At 45.5% G+C, this 9,195-nt stretch overlaps 1 non-coding gene across 1 annotated transcript; it reads right to left on the bottom strand.

Annotated features, from left to right (window-relative positions):
* Positions 1-552: 552 nt before the first annotated feature.
* TRNAR-CCU (transfer RNA arginine (anticodon CCU)) lies at positions 553-625 on the bottom strand. Its single transcript has one exon. It is a non-coding gene; the product is annotated as a tRNA-Arg (tRNA).
* Between the last annotated feature and the right edge of the window lie 8,570 nt (positions 626-9,195).

Here is a 9,195-nt window from a genome sequence, read left to right on the forward strand (position 1 = left end):
GCTGGTGAATAACCTAGTTGTCTTAAACAGCATTTATCTCTTGATCTGTTGTCTCTTGTTATATGCTAAGATTGTAAGATACCTGGGGCAGAGCCTGTCTTCATTACACGTGCACCCACCACCCCGAACAATGGTGGCCTGTCTCTTACTGGGGTTTCTAGGCATTACTACAATACAAGCTATTATTATTATTTCTTGGTGTCTAAAAGGGCACAAAAAGAAATTGAACAACGTGCAATGTAAGACCTGGACAATAATAAAACTCTTGGCTCAGATGAGTTCCTAAAGGACTTTTACAAGCCAATCTAAGAGTACCATTCATCAAAATTACTGAACGTATAAATAAAGCAAATGAATCATAGAATCATAGAATATCAGGGTTGGAAGGGACCTCAGGAGGTCATCTAGTCCAACCCCCTGCTCAAAGCAGGACCAATTCCCAATTTTTGCCCCAGATCCCTAAATGGCCCCCTCAAGGATTGAACTCACAACCCTGGGTTTAGCAGGCCAATGCTCAAACCACTGAGCTATCCCTCCCCCCAAAATGTTTTTCACCCCAGATGGGACTCGAACCCACAATCCCTGGCTTAGGAGGCCAATGCCTTATCCATTAGGCCACTGGGGCTCCCACATTTAAATGACTCTAAAATGCTCCCAGCCAGCTTGTATAATGCTATAATACTAACATTAAACCTTGCAGAGACAAACTGAACTGTGGTAATTCATAGATTAATAGAGTGTAAGGCCAGAAGGGACCATTAGATCGTCTAAATCTGGCCTCCTGTGTATCACAGGCCATTAAATGCCAGCCAGTTACCCCTGTATGGAACCCAATAACTTGTGTTTCACTACAGTAGAACTTCCAGGAAGGCAGCTAGGCTTGATCTGAGGACATCAAGGGATAGAGAATCCACCATTTCCCTGGTAGTTTGTCCCAATGGTTAATCCCCCTCACTGCTAAACATAAGTGCCTTATATCTAATTTTGAATTGGTCTGGCTTTGGCTTCTAGCCACTGGGTCTTGTTGTGCCTTTCTACCCACTATTTTCTTGCTGTGGAGATATATACACTCCACAATCAAGTCACCTCTCACCTCATCTTCTTTTTGATAAACTAAACAGATTAGGCTCTTTAAGAATCTCACTGCAAGGCAATTTCTCCAGCCCACTAATAATTTTTGCATCTTCTTTCTGCACTCTCTCCAATTTTTCAACATACTTTTTAAAATGTGCACCCCAGAACTCTGGACCCAGGTATTCCAGCACCAGTCTCACTAGTGCTGTATGCAGAGGTAAAATCACTTCCTTGTTCCTACTCACTACATCCCTGTTTATACATCCCTGGATCACATTAGCCCTTTTTGCCACAGCACCACACTGGGAGCTCAGGTTCATTTGCTTGTCCACTCTGACCTCAAAACCATTACTGCTTTCCAGGATACAGCTCCCCATTCTGTAGGTCGGGCCTGCAGTCCTCGTTCCTAGATGTGTAACTTTGCATTAGGCTGTATTAAATGTATTTTGTTTGAACAGGCTCAGCTTATCAAGCAATACCAATTGTTCATCATGACTGCCTTGTCCTCATTGTTCTTTACCATTCCACCAAAATTTGTGTCATCTGCAAATTTTATCAGCAGTAATTTTATATTTACTTCTCGATCATTGATGAAAATGTTGAATAGCATCAGGCCTAGGATCGATCCCTGCTGAACCCCAATAGAAACACCCTCATTGGATGATGCTTCTCCATTGACAACTACTTTGAGATCTATCAGTTAGCTAGTTCTAAATCCATCTAACCTGTGCTCTGTTAATATTGTTTAGTGTTATTTTTCATCACGTCATGCAGTTCTAAGTCAAATTCCTCACCAAAGTCAATTACATCTACACAGATACCTTTATCAACCAACTTTGTAATCTCAAGAAAGAATGAAATAAGGTTTGTTTGACAAGACTTACTTTCCATAAAACCACATTGACTGGCATGAATTATATTCCTGATCTTTAATTCTTTATCAGTTGAATCCCAGATCAGCTTTTCCATTATTTTGCCTGGGATTGATATCAGGCTAACTAGTCTATAGTTACCTGCATCATCCCCCTGCCCTTTTAAAATACTGGCACAACTTTAGTACTCTTCCAGTCTTCTGGAATATTCCTAGTATTCCAAGAGCAGGCCAAAAATCTCTTCGGCCAACTCTTTTAGGACTCTTGGGTGCAAATTATCCAGGCATGCTGATTTAAAAATGTTTATCCCTATTAGATATTGTTAAACATCTTGTTTAGTTCCTAATAGACTGGAAAGTACTTCCTCATCCTGCTTCTTTCTAAAGACAAAACAGAAATATTTATTGGACATTTCTGCCTTTTCTGCATCATTAGGAATTTTACTATTTCCTTCTATAGGCCTATATCTTTGCTAGGATTTCTATTGTTCCTAATATACTTAAACTCCTTCTTATTGTACTTAGCCCTGCCAGCCACGGGTTTTTCCCTGATGGCTTCAGCTTCTCTTATCAATTTTCTCCACTTCATACCTTCTAATTTATATTGATTGCTATCTTTTCCCCATTTGTTATATATTGCTTTTTTATTTCAAATTGCTGCCTTCACTTCGCCCTTGAACCAGGATGGGCCACAGTTGTCCTCTTTCTTGATTGTGGAATCATGAGTTTTTGGCTATCTAATAAACTCTTCTTAAAGAGTCCCCAATGTTCATTCACATTTTTCCATCTAAATTTTTTCCTTCCAGCTAATCTAATTCCTAATTTTCCTCAAATTTGGGAAACTATAACAAGTCTCTAGTGTGCAGGGCAAATTGAGATTTTTTTTCAAAGGCTTATAACTTGGCCAAGTATAGGCGAATTTTTATAGGGATGGCAAAAAGCACATCCCTGACACCCACTGCCAAATTTCAATTCCTTGCTTCAAAGTAGGGAGGCAATAGAGCTTTTCAATGAAACTGTTGCATGAATTCTTTTTACCTGGTAAAAGAATAATTTTTTCCTTAATCTCACTCTCAGAAACAGCTGGGTTGCTTTTGCTTGAATGTTTTTTGCCATCTCCCTCCTGGACCCTGAGCCTCTTCTCAGGGGGTCTAGCGCTGAGCCAGCCTTGCATGCTCTGCTGGGCAGCCCTGTGGTGGGGAGGGTTGAACAGATAGCCAACTCTCACTAATTTATCAGGACTCTAGTGATTTTGGGGGTGGTTTTTTTACCTGTCTCATAAACACATGATGAAAAGCCGCCAGTTGGGACCTTTTCCCTTATTCAAAATGGCCACCATCTCCCAGGACTGTCAATGCAGCTGAACCAGCAAGATGGCTGCCATTTCCCTACAGTCTATCTGCCCTCAGTAAAGTTGTCTGCCACCTCCCACTGTTTTTTCAATAAGGTTGAAGCCAGGCTTACCAGCAAAACAGCTGCCATTTTATTGCTCAGGAGCCAGGGCAGGACACAGGGACTCTAAGGAGAAGCAGCAGAGATGCTGCGAAAGGGATGGCAAGAGTGAGGGGGAGCAGGGCACTGGGCAGAACAGGAGGCAGACTTAGGGGCTGCAGGGGAGATGGGGCAGAAGGAAGGTTGAGAGGGGTGCAGAGAATTGCAATAGGTGAGAGATGGAGGGCATTGAATGGCAGCTCCACCAGCCTGGGGGCAGGGAAGGGGAGTCCCCTCTGAGCAGCCAGGGCAAGGCAGTAGGTGCTGCTAGGTCTCAAGTTGGTCACGAGTCAAGGGAATTTGGTGCCTGCAGGAGGAGCTGTTGTGCTGACATGAGAAGCTCTGTGAATCCTGGGTTTTTAGGGCTGGGCACCTGGGCTAGAGTGACCAGATGTACCGATTTTATAGGGACAGTCCCAATATTCGGGGCTTTGTTTTATATAGGCATCTATTTCCCCCCACCCCATCTTGATTTTTCACACTTGCTATCTAGTCACCCTCACCTGAGCAGAGCTGTGTGTGAGAGCCTTGGAGCTAGGGACGCAGATCTGCCCTGCTTCTGGGCCATGTCTTCGTATTTTGCCCTACAACACAGAGAGTGGGAAGTGCTGCCACTGGGACCCAGGCAGAGGAGAAGCCCTGGGGCAGGGGAGGTGGGGGAATTGGTACCATTGTGTCCCAGGCAGAAAAGTCCCAGGGCAGTGGGAAGCAGATAATGTAGCTGCTGGGTAGGGGCAGCTTTAGCATGGGCTTAGCTATACCCACAGAAGTTACCCCACATCAGTGGCTCCTGTCCTGCAGGGCCCGGCCTGGCTCCCCACTCCAGGCATCATGACCTGGCGCATGGGGTCACACTGCCGCTCAGGTTTGGTCCAGCCAGCCCTCCATCGTGACGGGTGACTGGACTGGCTGGCTCAAATTCGAGTGGCATGGCAATCCCATGCACCAGGTCATGATGTCCGGAGTGGGGAGCCAGGCCCGGCCCTGCAGGACAGGAGCCATTGCTGTGGGGCAGGCTTGCTCTCCAGCCCCCATCCTTCAGGGCCTCCCCAGGCCAGGATTCAGGTTACAGTTCCAGGGTGAGTGGTGCTTCCTCAGCAATAGCGCCCTCATTGGACCGTGAGGCTACATCCACCCCTGCTGCTGGGCCATGACACAGTAGAGAAGTGATGGCCATCCCGTCTCAGGGATGAGGAGAGGGTAAATGGAGACTCCGGCTAAGTAGCAAGGGAGAGGGGTGCATTTGTGGTTGATTTTTTAACCTGAAGTTCTCACAACTCTTGGCAGAAGAATAGAGGGAAGGCAAACAACAGACTAAAGATAGGATTTGGGCCAATATCATGATTTTTGATCTCTTGAGGTTGGCAATACAGGGTAACTCAGGAATTATCATGCCTTATGCCTCTGGTGCTCCCTCTCCTCTCCTGTGTGTTTTTTACCCACTCCCCACCTTGGGCAGGCCTGGGTGTGAGTCTCAAGGAGCCACTGGCCCCAGGGGCTCAGCATCAAGAACAAGTGCATTGCACAGTTCTTCCTGCAGGTGGCTGGGGGGGGGGGGCGGGGGGGAGGTGTGAGTTCATCACCCCAGATTCCCCAACATTCCATCAAGGACCACCCCCATTGACATGCACGTCACCTTCTACTAGAAACCTCATTATGCCTGCAGAAGAGTCCCCCACAACTCCAGGGGGACCCTCCCACTTTCAGAGCCTTTTCCCCCTACACATACCAGGGCCCTAGTAATTTTCCCTCATGGTCATGTGCAATGCTACAGGTGTGCCCTGCCTCAATTTCTCCTAATCTGGGATGTAAACATGTCCAAGTAGGCCTTCAGGTACTAAAGAACACCTTCTTTGGAGAGTTCCATTTATTTAACAGACACCACCCCCACAAAACGTAAGCAGAACCTTCAGTCAGCTACCTCACCAGAAAACCCTCTACCTCTGGATTAAGCAGTCTTGTACCTTGGCCCGTTAGCCATGAAGCACTCTCAGGCTGAATTCTTTGTCTGGAGCTTGGGTCTACACAGGGTGTCCTGCTGGCTGCCACTGTTCCCCCAACACTGCATGATTTGTTAGCTTAGGTGCTGGAACTAGGGGTGCGGTTGCACCCTATGGCTTGAAGTGGTTTCCATCATTGTGCAGGGTTTACAGTTTGGGTCAATGGCTCTCAGCACCCCCACTATACACATTGTTCCAACACCCCTGTTTGCTAGTAGCTCTCCAGGTCTCATGCCCACCTTGTTCTCTTAGGCTGCTCCCATACATTCCCTAGGAGCACTTTCCCTCTGGGACGAATGCTCTTTCTGTGATTCCTTCTCTCCAGAGACACCTTCTCCCTAGGAGTAGCATCCCATCAAGGTTTGGGAGATTGCTTTTATTGAGACCAGGCCTTCTAGGCTCCTTGCTCTAGTCTCTTGGGAGTTCTCTGTCTCCAGAAGCACACCCTCCAGGCTCCCTACTTTGATGAGCGCTCCTGCCTGATCCTGAGAAGCTTCTTGAAAGCCCAAGTAACCTTTTTATTAGGTCCAGGTGCTTGTTTACTGATTAGCCATTAAGTGGCCACCTGGGCAGTCATTCACCCCAAGGTAGGCCTTCAGAAGGCAGTCATGGACAGCATGGGCCCTGATTCCCCTTAAAGGGCCATCTGCCCTGTGACAGGTTCCAAAATTGGTTTTGTAACCTGTGCTTATCCTGTAAGGTATGCTTGCAGGACGTGGGATTGCTCTGTGAATCTTGGGACAGTCCCGGAAATATTGGGATAGGTGACAATCCTAAATCAAAGGATCACCTATGGCATAGGTAGTTATTGAGTCTTCTGCACCCACTGGCTGATAAATGCCCTGCTTAGCAACTTGTGGTATCTCCATAATCTCTCAAGTCAGATCACATAAAGTAAGAGGTGGAAAAATTCTTGTTTTCCAGCCCATAAATCAATAAGAAAAACATATCCCACCTGGACTGTGCAGTCCTTAGAATATCTGGTGTCTATAAGCTATACCTATATCAAAACCTTAATATTGGTAGGACTGTATTCCCAGTGCATTAATTTAACCATTTCTAACCAATCTAGTTAAGTAAGTGCAAAAAACTGTGTACACCCTGGCCTAGTGGAAAAGAGAGAACTAGTAGATGTGATATATCTCGATTTTTATAAGGCTTTTGATGTAGGCCCACGTGACATTATCTAAGTAAACTAAAGAAATGTGGTTCAGATGGAATTACCAGAAGGTGGATGCATAATTAGTTGAAAGACCATACTCAAAGAATAGTTATCAATGATTCACTTTCAAACGGGGGTCCTGCAAGGGTCTGGTACTAATCAGTATTTTCATTAATGACTTTGATAATGGAGTGGACAATACTAAATTTGCAGATCACACCAAACTGAGAGGGACTGCAAGGGAATAGGATTAGAATGCAAAACAACCTTGACAAAATGGAAAATTGGACAGAAATCAAAAGGATGAAAGATAAGTGCAAAGTGCTATACTTAGGAAGCAAAAATCAAATGCACAAATACAAAGTGGTGAATAACTGGCTAGGCTGTAATACTGTTGAAAAGGATCTGGGGTTTTAGTGGATCATAAATTGAATATGATCAAAAAAAGTTTAATATAAGTCTGGCGTGTATTAATAAGAGTGTTGAATATAAGATACGGGATGTAATTGTCCCACTCTACTTGCAACTAGTAAGGCCTCAGGTGGACTACTATGTCCAGTTTTGGGTGCCACACTTTAGACAGATGAGGTCAAATTGGAAATAGTTCAGAAAAGAGAAACAAAAATGTTAAAAAGTTTAAAAAACCTGACCTATGAGGAAAGGTTAAAAAAACCTGGGCATGTTTAGTCTCAAGAAAAGACGACTGAAGGAGGACCTGATAACAGTCTTCACATATGTTAAGGGCTTCATATGTTAAGGGCTGTTAAGGGATGGTGATTAATTGTTCTCCATGTCCACTGAAGGTAGGACAAGAAGTAACAGGCTTAATCTGCAGCAAGGATTAAATAATAGGGAACACTATCTAGCTATAAAGGTAATTAAGATCTGGACTAGGCTTCCAAAGGAGGTTGTGGACTCCCCCTCACTGGAGATTTTTAAGAACAGGTTGGACAAATTGTCACATTCTCGGGTGCAATCCAGACCAGTGAGGGGTTGTCACCACTTGCCCCGCAACTCAGGATGCCTCAATGCTTTGCTGTTGTAGCTCCCAACCTGGGCTGCTCACAAACAGCCACCAGCATGCAAGTCACACCCTGAGTATCTGTGTAGCTGCAGCTCTGACCTCAATAGCCTGTCAGCAACACTCCAGCTTCACTCTGGCTTCCACCAGCCTTGGTTACAACTTGCAGGGTGAACCCAACATGCTCCCAGTCCCAAATTTTCTCCAATATGTGTGTTCTGTCCAGCCCTCTCCTGGCCAATTCAGATATTAAAGGTCCTTTGCCGCTGCGAGGTATCAATATTCAACAGTTAGCTACTTTAACTGGAGATACCAAATAGTGCAGTTTAAACACAACACTGGATTAGTTTAGATTAAAAATAAAGTAAGTTTATTTAACTACAAAGTGATAGGGTTTAAGTGAGTACAAGGTATTAAAGTCAAAAATGGTTGCAAGAAAAAAGTGAAGATAAAATGTTTTCTAGTAGCTAAAACTTAACAAGATAGACTTGGTTCAAGGTAAAATCCTCTCCGCTTGTTCAGCAACAGAGCTGACCAAGTTTCATTACTGCTGATCTAGCTTTACTTGGTCCTACCTTAGCACAAGGGCCTGGACAAGATAACCTCTCGCGGTCCATCCCAGCCCTGCTTGTCTATGAATCTATGACCCTGCAATGAGTCCTGCATAGACAGAATCCCACTGAGTTCAGTGGAGCTCCATGCAGATGCATTGGGTCTCCCATGTAGCAATCACAGCAGGAACTAACCCCTAGTGACTTACTTCACAAGTGTCTCTGCTTTACCTGTGCATTTTATCTGCACGTGTACATCTACATGAAGAAATCCATTTATTTTTCCACAAGCGTGAGATCTGCAAGTACCTGCGCATATTGATTTTTTTTTCTGATGGCTACCCAGTGCGTGACATTTGGAAAAAAATCTTGGATAAATCTAGCAATTAAGACCTTAAACCAAAGGTCAAATCAGTGAGGTACCAGTGTGAAACAGAAACTGACCCAAAGTACTTAATGTGATTATTTCTCAACAGAATATTCCTACCTGCCAACCATCTACCTGGATTCTAACTTTGAAGTTGTGTAGATATTTCTAGTTTTTGTCAGTAATTATTTACTCTACCTCTTCCAACTGCCCAACAATTCTGCAAACAGGACACCAGAGCTAGGTAAAGACACTTTCTGAAATGACGTAGGAGAGGAAGAATAGAGAAGTGGCACTCACTCACGCCCTGGGTTTCCTCTGTGTGAAACAAGCGCGGCTGCAGGACTGCCAGCTCCAAGCACTGCAAACCGTGCGTCAGGCCTCCGAACTCGTGAGACTTGCTTACGAATCAGGGCAGCTAGGGGCTTGCCACTTGCCCTCCAGTGCCTGATCCTTGGGGTACGCGCGGGTCACGTGACGATCCCCCTTTGTTCCCCTCCCCCACGAACAGGAGGGCCAGCATCTTGCTCTTGGCTTTGCAAGTCCCGGCGCAAAGCTCCGGCTTGCAGGGCAAAGGCGTGAGGCCCCGCAGCCAGGCTGCCCGTGCAAGCCCCGCCCGCGCTGGAGCTGAGCCCGAGACGCCGCTGAGGTCAGAGGG

The sequence above is a fragment of the Lepidochelys kempii genome, chromosome 10 (genome assembly GCF_965140265.1).
Source record: "Lepidochelys kempii isolate rLepKem1 chromosome 10, rLepKem1.hap2, whole genome shotgun sequence".
In the NCBI taxonomy this organism is placed as follows: domain Eukaryota; kingdom Metazoa; phylum Chordata; order Testudines; family Cheloniidae; genus Lepidochelys; species Lepidochelys kempii.